This window comes from Carcharodon carcharias, chromosome X (genome assembly GCF_017639515.1).
Source record: "Carcharodon carcharias isolate sCarCar2 chromosome X, sCarCar2.pri, whole genome shotgun sequence".
NCBI classification, from domain to species: domain Eukaryota; kingdom Metazoa; phylum Chordata; class Chondrichthyes; order Lamniformes; family Lamnidae; genus Carcharodon; species Carcharodon carcharias.
Window position 1 is genome coordinate 21,871,052 of NC_054507.1, and position 16,045 is coordinate 21,887,096.

General features: G+C 42.8%; 1 protein-coding gene across 4 annotated transcripts in view; it reads right to left on the bottom strand.

The window, feature by feature from the left end:
• ikzf4 (IKAROS family zinc finger 4) overlaps positions 1-15,614 on the bottom strand; it is a 163,177-nt gene extending 147,563 nt beyond the window's left edge. For 3 of the 4 annotated variants that reach the window (XM_041180271.1, XM_041180270.1, XM_041180267.1), the window contains exons 1-2: positions 15,588-15,614; positions 14,939-15,192 (exon numbers count right to left, since the gene is read on the bottom strand). The gene's annotated coding sequence lies outside the window, so the exon portion shown is untranslated. The remainder of the gene's footprint in view (positions 1-14,938; positions 15,193-15,587) is intronic. The other variant, XM_041180269.1, reaches the window with a different exon arrangement.
• Between the last annotated feature and the right edge of the window lie 431 nt (positions 15,615-16,045).

Consider the following 16,045-nt stretch of genomic DNA (forward strand, 5'->3'; position numbering starts at 1 on the left):
CCTAGCACAAAGGAAGATGGTGTGGCTGCTGGAGGGCAATCATCATCTCAGTTCCAGGACATCACTGTAGGAGTTCCTCAGGCTAGTTAGTGCACCAGGCCCAACCATCTTCAGCTGCTTCATCAATAACCTTCCTTCCATCATAAGGTCAGAAGTGGGGATGTTCGCTGATGATGACACAATGTTCAGCACCATTGGTGACTCTTCAGATACTGAAGCAGTGGATGTCCAAATGCAGCAAGACCTGGACAATATCGAGGCTTGTGCTGACAAGTGACAAGTAACATTCGCACCACACAAGTGTCAGGCAATGTTCATCTCCAACAGGACAGTGTCTAACCATCGCCCCTTGGCATTCAATGACATTGCCATCACTGAATCTCCCACTAACATCATCCTGGGGATTACTATTGATCAGAAACTGAACTGCACTAGCCATACAAATACTATGGCTACAAGAGCAGGTCAGAGGCTAGGAATCCTGCAATGTGTAACTCACCTCCTGACTCCCCAAAGCCTGTCCATCATCTACAAGGCACAAGTCAGGAGCATGATGGAATACTCTCCACTTGCCTGGATGAGTACAGCTCCAACAACACAAGAAGCATGACACCACCCAGGACAAAGCAGCCCGCTTGATTGGCACCCCATCCACAAACATTCACCCCCTCCACCACTGACGCACAGTGGCAGCAGCGTGTACCATCTACAAGATGCACTGCAGGAACTCACTTAGACAGCAGCTTCCAAATCTGCAACCACTACCATCTAGAAGGACAGGGCAGCAGGCACATGGGAACACCATCACCTGGAAGTTCCCCTCCAAATCATTCACCATCCTGACTTGGAAATATATCACCGTTCCTTCATTGTCACTGGGTCAAAATCTTGGAACTCCCTCCCCAGCACCACTGTAGGTGTATCTACACCACATGGACTGCAGCGGTTCAAGAAGGCAGCTCACCACCACCTTCAAGGGCAATTAGGGATGAGTAATAAATGCTGACCTAGTCAGCGATGCCCACATCCTGTGAATGAATTAAAAATACAGCAAGTGTTGAGGATCTGAAATGTAGTCCCCAAGTGAGGTGGAGGTAGTTTCAAAAGACAATTAGATATTTAGCTGAAGAGAAAAAAATTGCAGGGCTACGAGGAAACGCAGGAGGAGTGGGACAAGATGAGTTACTCTTTCAGAGAGTTGGCACAGACATGGTGGGCTGAATGGCCTCATTCTGTGCTGTAACCAATTCTATGATATAGAAACTCCTATGGCCATATTTATAATGGAAACTGCCTATGTAAACTTACTACATTGTAATTACGCCTCGCCATGGAGGTACTGCAGCGCACCAACGACACGAGGGTAAGCTACAGATTGCTTGGTCCTTCTTTCGGCTTTTCCCATGTTACATAGAGTCGCCACAATGCTAGTTGATCAGCCTTCATACTAACAACCATATTTTTGATTTAGCGGGTGGTTTTACAGCTGGATGCCCTTCCTGCCACTAGTGCTCCCCATTTCTCTGGGCTGGGGATCAGCACCAATACATGCAAATATACCTGCACCAATGGCTGGGTTCTTCTGTAACCAAGTCCTGGAGTGGGACTCAAACCCAGGACCATATGGCTCAGAGGCAGCAATTTGATGACCTTTTGCCACAGTGCGCAAACTATACCGTTCAGGCTCCCTAGGGTGTAATTACAGCGTGACAAACTTATCAAGATGTGGACATATTCTGAAAAGTCCCTTCTTGTCTAAATCATTCAACTCGAAATGTTAACTCTTGGTTCTTGCTCCACAGATGCTGCCAGACCAGCTGGGTTTTTCCCAGCACTTTCAGCTTTTATTTCAGATTTCTAGCATCCACAGTGTTTTACTTTGATTAAATTTTACCACAGTCTAATTTAATTTTATATTAAGTCTCACGAGTGCATGATTAACTCACCTTTCACTGTTCGTGAGAACCTTGAACATATCCACTGTGGACCTTATCTCTTTGCTGTACGCTTGCTCCACCCATGAATTCAAGTTATCGACCAATCCAAAAAAAAGAGCAGACAGACAGAAACTCTCTCATAAGGAAATATGAACAGAATATATCACTTTAATATGGAAAATGAATTTCATCTGTTACCCAGGTCAAATCAGCCCCCAACCCCCAATATGCCCACTCTAACCCTACCGCACACGAAGAATACATGTGGTCTCAACTTCTAATACACCGTGTTAGATTGATTTATACATTAAAAATCTAAATCAGAATGACCAGGCAACAGAGACTCGTAGAAACACATGAAACATAATTCATTAGCACTAAGTTTGAGCTCCATGGAACATGAACACCTTACATTACCAATGCAATGCAGGAACAAAAACATAGACTATGCAGCTTCAGTGTTTTATCAGCAATTATAATATACATATCGTCCTGGCGTAACCCTAGACTTAGTCTGTGAAATGCTGTGCCTTGCCACTTGGCAACAGATATATCAATGTGGCAAACGGTCATCAATTTGCTGCTCCTGCAGTATCCAGAGCTAGCTGGCTGCATGCGAATGTAAACTGGTAATCAGCCCTTGGACTAAATCAAGTTGAAACAATCATAACCATATCTGGAAAAAATCCTTCCTTTCACTGCTGCCAACTTTGATCACCAATCACTCTCACCCCAACATTTGGAAAAACACTCGACTGCAAGGGGTACAGAGATTATTGTGCAGCCAAAATACTTGCAAAGCAGCAAAACATTCAGGAACACGAAAATATTATATACTTATATATCTCCAATATGTCAGAGAAATTTTCAGCCTTGTTACGAAAGACCGTACATCACATCAATACAAGAAAGTTACATAGGGATATAATCCAGCACTCCCAAAGTAGCCATTTTTAAAGATCCTTGTCACAGTTATATAATGCTGCAGTGAGCACTTACTTACTCACTCAGGAGGGAATTCTAGAACGTGAGGCCTAAACAGCCAAAGGCAGAGGTGGAGGTAGAACTGGGTGCTTGCAATGAAGATGATAACGGGTAAGAAACTCGGTTCTGAGTTGAACAGGATGAAGTTACAACCAATGACAGTGGTGAGGAGTTGAATTGTTGGCTAGGGTAGAGAGGTTGTGTTGGGTGCTGACAATGAATTCTTTGATATTCCTAATAGTTAACTGGAGGAAATTGGGGTGCATCCAAGACTGAATATCAGATAAGCAAGAGGAGCAGTTGAAAGGGATGGTTGAGTGGTAAGAATTGGGTGATTTCAGTGTATTTGTGGAAGCTGCCTGCATGTCTTCAGATAGTGTTGGTAAGGGGACTGCACATAGATGAGGAAGAGGAGAGGGCCAAGGACTCCAAAAGGTAGAAATAGGAATCATTGCTGGAGATGGTCTGGCTACATTTTTGATAGGCAAGAGTGGAAACCAGCAAGAACAATCCACTGAATTTATCTCACAGGGGAGATGGTGGCATAGTGATAACGTCACTGGACTAATAATCCAGAGGACCAGGCTAATAGGCTGGGGACCATGGTTAAAAACCGTACCACAGCAGCTGGTGGAATTTAAATTCAATTTTTTTTTAAAATCTGGAATTGAAAGCTAGTCTCAGTATGGCAACTATGACAACTATCATCGATAGTCATAAAAATCCACCTGACTCACTAATGTCCTTTCGGGAAGGGAATCTTCCATCCTTACCTGGTCTATCCTGCATGTGACTCCAGGCCCACAGCAATGTGGTTGACCCTTAACTGTTCTCAAGAGATAAGCAAATGGTGGCCTTGTCAGCAACGTCCACATCCCATAACACAAAAAAAAAATGATTTGCATAACTGCAGAGGGGGTTTGGAAGAGCATGAGATGATCAACCCTGTCAAAGGCTGAGAGAAGTCAAAGATTACAATGAGGGAAAGTTAGAGGATGCTATTTGACTACAACTGTTCCATTGCCATGGTAGAACAAAACTTGATGGGAGAAATTCAAGCATGAATCTGTGGGGAAGGTGGGCAAAGATTTTGGAAGCAACATGCCCAGGGTCTTCGGAGAGGAAAGGGAGGTTCGTCTTGGGCTGCAACCTCAACATCCAATTCGATTCAGAACTGAGTTTCTGATGTTATTTTCCCGATCACAGAGACCTTTCACCTTCAACTCTGCCTTCAGCTGTTTCGGCCCCACTCTCTGAAGACCCTCCATAGACCCCTCTGCACCTCCCTCCCCTCCTCTGATATTCTTTAAAACTCACATCTTCCCTCTCCCCAATTTCGTCATCTTTGGCTCAGTGTCCATTTTTATTCATTCATGGGATGAGAGCATCGCTGGCTAGGCAGCATTTATTGCCCATCCCTAAATGCCCTTGAGAAGGTGGTGGTGAGCTACCCACTTGAACCACTGCAGTCTATGTGGTGTAGGACACCCACAATGCTGTTAGGGAGGGAGTTCCAGGATTTTTGATCCAGCGACAGTGAATGAACGTCGATATTTGTAGGGATGGTGTGTGACTTGAAGGGGAAATTCCAGGTGGGAGTGTTCCGATGTATCTGCTACCTCTGTCCTTCAGATGGTCAGTGGTGGAGGGAGTGAATGTGGATAAGGTGCCAATCAAGCAGGTTGCTGTGAATTGGATGGTGTTATGCTTAAGTGTTGAAGCTTCACTCATCCAGGTAAGTGGAGAGTATTCCACCACACTCCTGACTTGTGTGTCTTGCAGATGGTGGACAGACTTTGGGGAGTCAGGAGGGGAGTTACTTGCCATGGGATTCCTAGCCTCTGACCTGCTCTTATAGCCACAGAATTTATACGGCTAGTCCAGTTCAGTTCCTGGTCAATGGTAACCCCCCAGGATGTTAATAGTGGGGGATTCCGTGATGGTAATGCCATTGGATGTCAAGGGGCGATGGTCAGATTCTCTCTTGTTGGAGATGGTCATTGCCTGGCACTTGTGTGGCGCAAATGTTACTTGCCACTTGTCAGCCCAAGCCTGGATATTGTCCAGGTCTTGCTGCATTTGGACATTGACTAATTCAGTATCTGAAGAGGCATGAATGATGTTGAACATTATGCAATCATCAGTTAACAACCCCACTTCTGACCTTATGATGGAGGGAAGGTCATTGATGAAGCAGCTTGAGCTTAGGACACCTTGTATCATTTTTCTACATTAAAAGCACTATATAAATGCGAGTTGTGTTCTTAAAAAACCTGTTTAACTTTAAAATTCAATACGTTCCTTGCTCCCTCGCTTAGGCATGCAGATGGCATTGATCTATTTGCTGGGAAAGACAGGCATGCATAGGACAGGACTGCAAACTGTGTTCCAATAGATCCATCTATGTAATGAAACTCTACTGTACTACAGATGAATCCACTTAAATACGTAGCCAATTTCCAGAGAAGTGTTATGTTTAGATCAGGAATTCCAGATAAAATTAAGATAATAGCTTGCAAGTCTGTGCACTACAGTCCATTTAATCATTCACAATGCAAACAAAAATACCACAAAAACTGACAGGCTTTTAAAATGTTTCTAGGGAAAATAGTGACACTGAGCTTCCAGAATCAGAAAACTGGGTTTTTGGAGGGGCGGGGGTGCAGGGAAAGAAACATTTTATGCATGGATCAGGAGTTTTATACAATGGGAAAGAATGGGAAGTGCTTTGGGCCATTGGAATTCTATACAATGAGAGTGCAAGGCAAGTACTTTGTTCTATTGGAATTGCATGCTTTGATCAAGTTTCACTGAAGTCAACTGTATGCCATTAGCACAATAAAAACTGGTACAAAATAAACCCATTACGATGAGAATTCTGAGCAAACTTCATGGTTGCTGTTGCCAAGTATCACAGCAGTCTACCAAAAGCACTGTAATCGTTTTGATAACATTTTGAATAGAGGACACAAAGGAACCATGAGAAAGTGATAGAAATATGGTAAATGCTGGAAACACTCGAGAGAGTTGTGGCTGTAATCTTCTCCCCTTTTAGGCAGTTTCTCAGGATGGAGGGTGAACAGCTTCCACTCCAGTTTGATGGGTTCTGAGATGGCTGATAAGTCCAATGCGCAATCTGTCACATAGAGGGGAGTTTGTGCTTGAAAAGGTTGGGTGGATGAATTGTTTGGACGTTTGTGCGGTCTCTCCAATGCCTCAATTTCATCTCGGCGTGTTCCTGAAGTTTCTCAATGTGCTAGATGCCTTCCCAAACGAACCTTCTCCATTTTGATCAGTCACAAGCCAGGGACTCGCATGAGTTGGCAGGGATGCTTGATCTCTTCAGGGATGCTTTGAGGACATCGCTAAAGAGTTTCCACTGTCCCCCTAGGAGTCTCCTGTTGAAACCAAATTCTGAGTAGAGCAGATGCTTCAGGGGACTTGTGTCAGGCATACGAATTACACCTTCCAACCAGCAGAGCTGTTTGAGTGATTAGCACCTCAATGCTGGGCATGGCAGCTTGGGAGAGGACACTGCTGTTGGGCTGCCTTTCCTGCCACCATATTTGGAGGATCTTGCGAACAAACCACTGGTGGTAGTTCTCCAGTGGTTTGACATGCCTGCTTGTAGGCTGTACAAGTCTCCAAAGTACATGGGACTACTGCTGCCTGGTAAGCCATGACCTTAGTCTTGGGTTTGAAATCCTGTTCCTCAACTACTCTTCACCTCAGGTCGGCCAAAGGTTGAGCTGATACATTAGAGGCGATGATGAATTGCGTTGTCGATGCCAGCCGTCATCGAGAGGATGCTCCCAAGATATGGAAAATGATTCACATTTTCCAGCATCTCACTACTGATCTTCATTGATTTTTTTTTTTGGGGGGTGGGGGTGGGGGGGGGGTGTCCATGCTGTGCTGTGGGAACTGGTTGGAAGAGGACCTTAGTTTTCCAGGTGTTGGAATGGCCCATTTGCTCATAAGTTTCAGAGGAATCGTTGACAATGACTTGGAGCTTAGTTTCTGAGTAAGCATGCACACAAAGTGTCATTTGTTTACTCAAGCTCAATGATTGAGGTTGGAGTGACTTGGTTTTGGATTTAAGGCAGCTTAAGTTGAACAGTTTCCCATCTGTTCTATAAATTATCTCCACGACTGTGGGCAGTGTGCTGGGGGTGAAGTGCAATATTGCAGTGAGGAAATGGAGAAGAGAGTTGGTGCGATGACACAGCCTTGTTTGACCCCAGTTTTCATTGAGATAGGGTTTAGGTTGGTGAGGATCACAGCTTGCATGTCATCGTTGAAGAGGCAGACGATGGTGACAAATGCCTGAGGGCAGCCAAATCCGAGGATACTCCATAAGCCTTCGCAGGTGACCCAAAACCTTTTAAGAGTCGATGCTATTCTTTGCATTTTCTTGAATTTGCTGCGCAGTGAAGATCATGTCTGTGGTGCCTCTTTATGAGCGAAAATTGCACTGCAACTCTGGAAGGTGCTCTATGGCCACTGGAAGGAGGCAATTGGACTTGCTGCCCTTAATCATGATCACAGCGTCCATGAGGTCACCCAGCATGCACTCCTCTTCCCGGATGAAGGATAAGTGGTTGTGCTGCCGTGCCAGGAGGTTATCTCTGCCGTGTTTCAGAATTTCAGTGATTCAATCTGCTCCAAAAGCTTTGCTGTTTGATGTGGTTGTTAGGTGTGTTTTCGCTAATATGTGATTAAACACAACAAGGGAAACAGACAGCAATGAAGGTGACAAGGGGGTAAAAAAGTGACAAATTTAGGCCAAAGAAGAGCAGAATTTCAAAGTGGGCATTCCAGGAGTAGAAGTGGCAGTAAAGTAAGTTTAAAAATGCTGGAAATCTGAAAAAATTGATATTGTACTTAATGTTTTAAGTTAATGCCTTTCAAAAAAAAATCCTAATATACTGCAGATCAAGATATAAGGTAATTGATAGGTTTAAAAAAATCACCAATTTTAATACAAGCATATGAATTAGGAGCAGCAGGCCTTTCGGCCCCTCAAGCCTGCTCTGCCATTCAATAAGGTCATGGCTGATCTGATTGTGGCCTCAATGCCATTATCCTACATACCCCGATACCCTTTGATTCCCTTGTTAGTCAAGAATCTATCTACCTCTGCCTTAAACACATTCAATGACTCTGCCTCTACCACCCTCTGGGGAAGGGAGTTCCACAGACTCACGACCCTCATTCTCATCTCTCTCTTTAATGGGAAGCCCCTTTTTTTAAACTGTGTCCCCTAGTTCTGGTCTCTCCCACAAGGGGAAAAAGATACTTTCAGCATCCACTCTGTCAAGCCCCCTCAGAATCTTATATGTTTCAATAAGATCTTCTCTTATTCTTCTAAATTCCAATGGATACAGGCCCAACCTTCCATCACACGATAACCCTTTCTTCTCTGAACTGATTTTAATGCAATTATATCCTTTCCTAAATAAGGAGACCAAAACTGTACACAGTATTCCAGATGTGGTCTCACCAATACCCTGTACAATTGTAGCAAAATATCTCTTTTTATATTCCATTCCACTTGCAATAAACAACAACATTCCATTTGCCTTCCTAATTACTTGCAGTACCAGTTTACTAACTTTTTGTGATTCATGTACCAGGACATCCAGATCCCTCTGTACTGCAGAGTTCTGCAGTATCTCTCCATAAATAACATGCTGCTTTTCTATTCTTCCTGCCAAAAGTGGACAAGTTAATACTTTCCCCACATTATACTTCATCTGCCACATTTTTGCCCACTCACTTAACATATCTATATCCTTTTGCAGACTCCCTATGACCTCCTCACAAGTTACTTTCCCATCTATCTTTGTGTATGGTTTAGCAACTATACATTCATTCCCTTCATCCAAATCATTGATGTAGATTGGGAATAGATGAGGCCCCAGCACTGATCCATGGCATTCTACTCATTACAGCTTACTAACCCGAAAATGACTCATTTATGCCTACTCCCTTTTTCCTGTTAGCTAACCAATCCTCTATTCATGCTAATATGTCATCCCCTACACCATGAGCTCCGACTTTGTGCAGTAATCTTTGATGTGGCACCTTGTCAAATCTGAAAATCCAAGTACACCACATCCACATGTTCCTCTTTACACACTTTGCTGGTTATTTCCTCAAAGAACTCTAGTAAATTAGTCAAACACAATTTCCCTTTCACAAAACCATATTAACTCTGCCTGATTGTATTAAGGTTTTCCAAGTGCCCTGCTATAACTTCTTTAATAATAGATTCCCACATCACCATGACAGATGTGAAGCTAACTGGTCTGTAGTTTCCTGCTTTGCCTCCCACCTTTATTGAATAGAGGAATTACATGTGCTATTTTCCAATCTGAGACGACCCTTCCAGAATCTAGGGAATTTTGAAAAATTAAAATAAATGCAATAAATTTCAAATGATATTCATGGTCAATAATAAATTCTCCTTTCCAGTTGCATAAACTGTGTATTAAAAATTATACCTGGACACACTGTTTTTCCTGTTCTTAGGCAATTTTCATTACAAATATAGCCATATGTAAACTTACCACACTAATTACACCACATCACCAATGGAGATGCTGTAGTGTACCATCAACAGGAGGGTGCAACTTCAGCATGACAAGTTTGTCGAGATATGGACATAGAAAATTGTGCAAATATACAAAAAGAATAAAGTGTATAACTTTAAAATGGAGTGTGAATTTCATCTGCACAACCAGGTCAAGTTAGCTCCCACCCCTCAACACACCCACAGCCATTCTAACCCTACTGCACATGAAGAATACACGTGGCCTCAACTTCCAATCCACCATGCTGCATTAATTTACAGATTAAAAACCCAAATCAGAAAGACCAGGGCAACTGAAACTAGTAGAAAGACAAAAAGAAAAGTAATTCATTAGCAGAAAGCTTGAGCTCTATGCAACATGAGCATCTCACATTACCAATCCAATACAGGCACATAAACATTGACTTTGCAGTTTTCAGTGTTTTATTGGCATTTATATAACATACACAGTCCTGCCGTAACCCTAGACTTAGTCTGTGAAATGGTGTACCTTGTCCCTTGGCAACAGCGGAGCTCCAACAATACAAGAAGCTCGACACCATACTGGACAATACAGCCCACTTGATTGGCACCCCATCCACTACAATAAATATTCACTCCCTTCACCACCAACACACGGTGACAGCAGTGCGCATCATCGACAGGATGCACTACAGCAACTCCCCAAGTCTCTTTCAACAGCACCTTCCAAACCTGTGACCTCTACCACCTAGAAGAACAAGGGCAGCAGACACATGGGAACACCACCACCTGCAAGTTCCCCATTAAGCCACAACCCATCCTGACTTGGAAATATATCGCTGTTCCTTCACTGTCACTGGATCAAAATCCTGGAACCCCCTACCTCATGGCACTGTGGGTGTACCTACGCCACATGGACTGCAGTGATTCAAGAGGTCAGCTCACCACCACCTTCAAGGGCAATTAGGGATGGGCAATAAATGCTGGCCTAGCCAGCAACACCCACGTATGAAGGAAAAGCAGGAATATCATTGTGGCAAATTATCAAATTGCTGCTCCTACACACAATGCAGACTCAGTACATAGAGCTAGCTGGCTGGGTGTGAATGTAAACTGGGGCTTGCAGATGGTCGTGTTTCCATTTGTCAACTGTTGCCCTTCTAGGTGGTAGGAGGAGGTTAGGAAGGTTCTGTCAAAAGTAGGCTTGGAGTGTTGCTGCAGTGGATCTTGTAGATGGTACACACTGCTGCCAGTGTGCACCAGTGATGGAAGGAGTGAATGCGGTGGTGGTGGATGAGCAGCCAATCGAGCAAGCTCTTTAGTCCTGGATTGTGTTGAGCTTGAGTGTTATTGGAGCTGCATTCATCCAGGCAAGTGGAGGGTACTCCATCACACTGCTGGCTTGTGCCTTGTAGATAGTTGACAGATGTGGTGGTGGTGGTGGTGGTGGGGGGGTGGGAAAAAATCCCAGGATTGCCAGCCTCTGACTTACTATTGTAGCCACTTACGTGGCTGCTCCAGTTCAGTTTCTGGTCAATGGTGACCCCCTGGGATGTGGATAATGGGGGATTCAGTGATGGTAATGCCACTGAATGTCAAGGGGAAATAGTTAAATCATCCCTTATTGGAGATGGTCATTGCCTGGCACTTGTACAGCATGAATGTTACTTGCTGCTTGTCAGCAGCCCAAGCCAGGTCTTGCTACATATGGACATGGACTGTTTCAGTGTCCAACGAGTTGCGAATGGTGCTGAGCAGTATTCAATCATCAGCAAACATCCTCACACGTCTGACCTTATGATGGAGGGAAGGTCATTGATGAAGCAGTTGAAGATGGTTAGGCCTAGGAGGCTACCCTAGGTAGTGATGTCCTGGAACTGAGATGATGGACATCCAACAAATACAACCATCTTCCTGTTGCTAGGTATGACACCAACTAGTGGAGAGTTTTCCCATTGACTCTAGTTTTGCTAGGGCTCCTTGATGCCACATGTGGTCAAATGCTGCCTTGATGTCAAGGACAGTCACTCGCACCTCGGGAGTTCAGCTCTTTTGTCCATGTTTGGACCAAGGCTGTAATGAGGTCAGAAGCCGAGTGGCCCTGGTGGAACTCAAACTGAGCATCGGTGAAAAGATTGATACTGAGTAAGTGTCGCTTGATAGCACTGTCGACAACATCTTCCATCAGTTTGCTGGTGATCAAGAGGTGGCTGATTGAGCGGTAACTGTCATGATTGGATTTGTCCTGCTTTTTGTGGACAGGACTGTTATGGCACAGCCGATGGTAAATGCTGAGCTGCTCAAATCCCAAAGGGAAACTTGAAGCAACTGTCACAACTGTTTTGCAATTTGTATAAATTTCAAGATGCATGCCTTGAATTCAGTAGTAATAAGACCACCAAGTCCTATAGGTTTCTTACAAAACTAAATTAAACCTTTAATAGAAGAAATGATTTAAAGCACACACATAGATCTACAAATTATTACTATAATAACTTCTAAATCCCCGAGTTAATCCAACTCCCAGTTACACTTTCATTAAGGCAACAGTAAGACACACAGATTTTAAAAGACCCAGGCAAAGTGACACACAATACCCTGAACCAGTCAAATTCAAAGTGAGTTTTCTTCACTTCAGTTCTTTGTGGACAGCAGCTTGAGGCTTAGATGCTAGAGGGTTTCACACTTGTTAGATCTTAGAACTCCTGCCCTTATACACAACCTTCGCTCCTTTATACATATTTTCCCCTTTGAACGCAAAGTCTTATTGTTTCACTATGTCTTTGGACTTTACCTCTCTGATAATAAAAATCTCCCATAGTTACCAATTTTACCAGTAATCTTTGGGAAAAAATAAACAGTTTCTGAACTTCTCTTGGCTAGATGAAACATTTCACACCCTCTTTTGAATTCAAGTTAGTCTGGTTTATTTACAAAAGTAAATGTTCCCTTTATACCTATGTCTACCCACTTAACATTTCAAACCTAGCTCACCTTCTAATACATCAAAACCTTCAGACCAGTTGCCTTTAATTCAATTAACACACAGACACAAACCCCACTATTACTCTACTTTACAATAAATTCCAATAACATTATGAGCATCATAATATCTTCCTGACAAGGACATACCCAGACAATTTTCCACATTGTCAGGTAGAAGCCTGTGCTGTAGTTGTACTGGAACAACTTAGCTAGGGGCACAGCCAGTTCTGGAGCACAAGTCTTCAGTACTATTGCCAGGATCCACATCCTTTGCATCATGCAGTGCCTTCAGCCATTTAATAACACATGTTCGGTGTAGAGGTTCGAATGCAGCCAATATACTTTGTAAAGAAGCAAACTGTTTCAGAAACAAGATGAAAATATTATACCCCAAATCTCCAAAATATCAGTGAAATTTTCCAACATTGTTACAAGGGACTTTACAACACACCAATATAAGAAGTAGTTATATAGGGACATAACACAGCACTCCCAAAGTCACCATCTTGTAAGATTCTTGTAACAGTTAATACATGCTCACTGCAGCATTATATAAAGGTCATGTCACAATGCCCAGCCACTAATCATTGCTTCTATCCATGGAGCCGATCTAAGCTTTGCACTGCTCTTTTTCAAATTTCTGGCAGTTACAGTAAAGAACAAGACACCTAGCACCATTTTAATACCTTCCCTATGGTTGGGAGAAGAAATGCATTTATTTTGAACCCAACAGGGGATTTTCTTCCAGCATGACAGCAACCTTGCTTTGTTCATCAATTCATAACTGATATATTTTTGATCTGAGTCAGGCAAAAGGAGATGGCAGCTCTGAGGTTAAGGTACAGGCAAGGGAAAGTTATTTAACCGTTAGAAATCAATCAACTTGGGTTTTTTTCATGCCACCAAACAGTAAATTATATAGTGGCACTGGCAGAGCCTAGAAGCCCTATTACCTAAGCAACACTTCATGATGTAGATGGGTGGGCCATTTATTTTTCAACTATATTTGAAGAACTCTCACACCTGCAACTGAAATGGCGTGCAGTGTAAATGGCACAGAACTTTTAAAGAAAGTAAATAATTTGCGATGGAGGCACATGCCTCACTCAGCACCTGATCTCACAGCTACCACAATTGACAGAATGTGCTCAACGGTCATTTTTGCTCCTTCTACTATTGCAAGCTACAATAATAGTATTTAACCAAATTGATATTCAAATAATATCAAAAATAATAAAGAGCTATTTAGTCATCAGGCAAGCATGGTCACATTTTAGGAAAATAAAGTCAGGATTGATTTAATAATTCTATTACTTCTGCTTAAATATCAGAAGACTATATTCCCATTGCTTCCCATTACTCTCACCGCATACAAATTCTGGTCAGCATATTTATCATATAATGCAGTTGCAGTATGCAAGCCACATCTTCACACAATGTATTCAGAACTATCCCGGACATATGGGGATTCATCTTTTACACTGGTGTGATCAGTACATCAGACTTGCAATCATATATGTTCGTTCACATTCTGCAGATAATACTGTCACTACTTAGGACGTGGATGTGCAATCTCATAAATTGCATTCATCAGTCCAATTCTGATTCCGTTCTACAATGGATTTTAAAATTGAATCGTCAACAGGCGAGGACTGTTGTCACACAAAAGGCCTCATTCCAGACACTTCAATAACGGTGGCGGCGGCGGGGTGGGAGGGAAATAAATACGTTAAGTATTAAATACCACAAGTCGCTTCATCAAATGGATTTTATATCCAGTTTGAACAAATGACCGTGGAATAAACAGAGATCACACCAAATACTGCAGCTGGCTTTAACTTCTCTGAGGGGGGAATCCTCATGACTAACAGCACACCTGCAACACTCACTAGCTACAGGGCTCAGAACCATAATAGGACATCAGCAACCTCCTCGGGGGGATTCGCCTGCTGCAATACAACACCTTTAATCCCACTGGAGCCGAAACCTCTCTTTCCACCAAATTGGATTCACATTCCCTTGATTATGAACCTATTGCAAACTCACACTTAACTGCGCCAACCGTCCCGCCCCTTGGATGATCGACAGGACGGTCGTCCAATCAGTGAGCGTAAATTCCCCTGAGGCGCCAATGATCACGAAGGACAGGCGGGACTTCCCGTAGCAGGTGCGGTTGACTGAGAAAAGGAGACAAACGTCTCGAAAAGCAGGCAATTTTAGCATTGCATTTCTCGTTTTATATTTTTTTTGCAGCGAAAAAACGTAAAACAAAGCAAACAAAGTTTGCTGAATTAGTTCCCGAAGCAGGTAGATTTGTAAAACGAACCCTCCCCCTCCTCCCTCATAAGATAATAGTGAATAAACGTTAGGCCGCGGGTTCGTTCGCTTGACAGCGCGATGCGCGCCGACATTTTATGTACCGTTGGGTTTAGGAATTAAGCATTGGCTTCAAAACGGAACAAAACCCGGTTTTTACCTCAGAAATTAGCGTTTACAGGTACAGCAGCATTACCTCCGCTCGACTCCGAGCGATTGAATTCCAGTCAGCGAACAACTTCCGCCATAACTTCCGAGCAACAGGGAAGCGAGCGGAACGACAAAAAACCGATTCATAACACTGCCAAGACGAGTAGACGAGCTCCGCCGCTTCGATTCCTACCGGGAACAAGGGCAGCGAGCAGATTGCTGATACAATGATAGTTATGGGCACCAACAACAGAGATTGGAAGCCTGAGGGAAATTGAATGTCGTTCAACTTAGTGAATTGTTTTTACCAAAACACAGAAAGATCCTTTTTTGTGTGCCTTTTTTTTGCAACCATTCATTCCTATTCACTGAATTATTAAATTCAACACGTAAAATATATCATTTACCATGTTTTAGAGGCTAGATTGCCAAGCCAGAAAATATGCAAAATTTTCAGATATGGCAAACAATGAAATTCGAGTTGGTGTATTATTGTGAAGAAAGAAGGCAGTGATTTGCACCATTACCCAAAAAGTGGACAACAGGGAATTCATTTCATACAAAATTTACTATGTTTTTTTGTTTTTGCTGTGTCCTTCATGTTTAGCCTTGAACTTTTATCAATAAGGAGTGAATGGGAAATAGAATACAATACGTACTTAGATTCAGTGACTGCCAAGTCAGGTATTGTCCCAGTCCAACAGGATGTGGAGTTCCCTCTACATTGCAGTTCTTCCACTCCCAAAGAGACAGTACCCACTACTGGGGTAGTTCTGCAGACAAAAACAAAATACTGTGGATGCTGGAAATCTAAACTAAAAACAGAAAATGCTGGAAATATTCAGATCAGACAGCATCTGCAAAGAGAAAAACAAAGTTAACGTTTCAGGTCAATATTTTCATCCAGTTCTGATGAAAGGTCAGTGCCCTGAAATGTTAACTCTGTTTTCTCTCCACAAATGCTGCCTGACCTGCTGAATATTTCCAGCATTTTCTGTTTTTAGTTCAGTAGACGTCTATCCCTACAACCCAAAATCACTAAATTATAGTCATTTTTTGGTATATCAATAATGAAAACAAGATTGTGAGCATGCCACTTATAATTGAATCCTTAAGA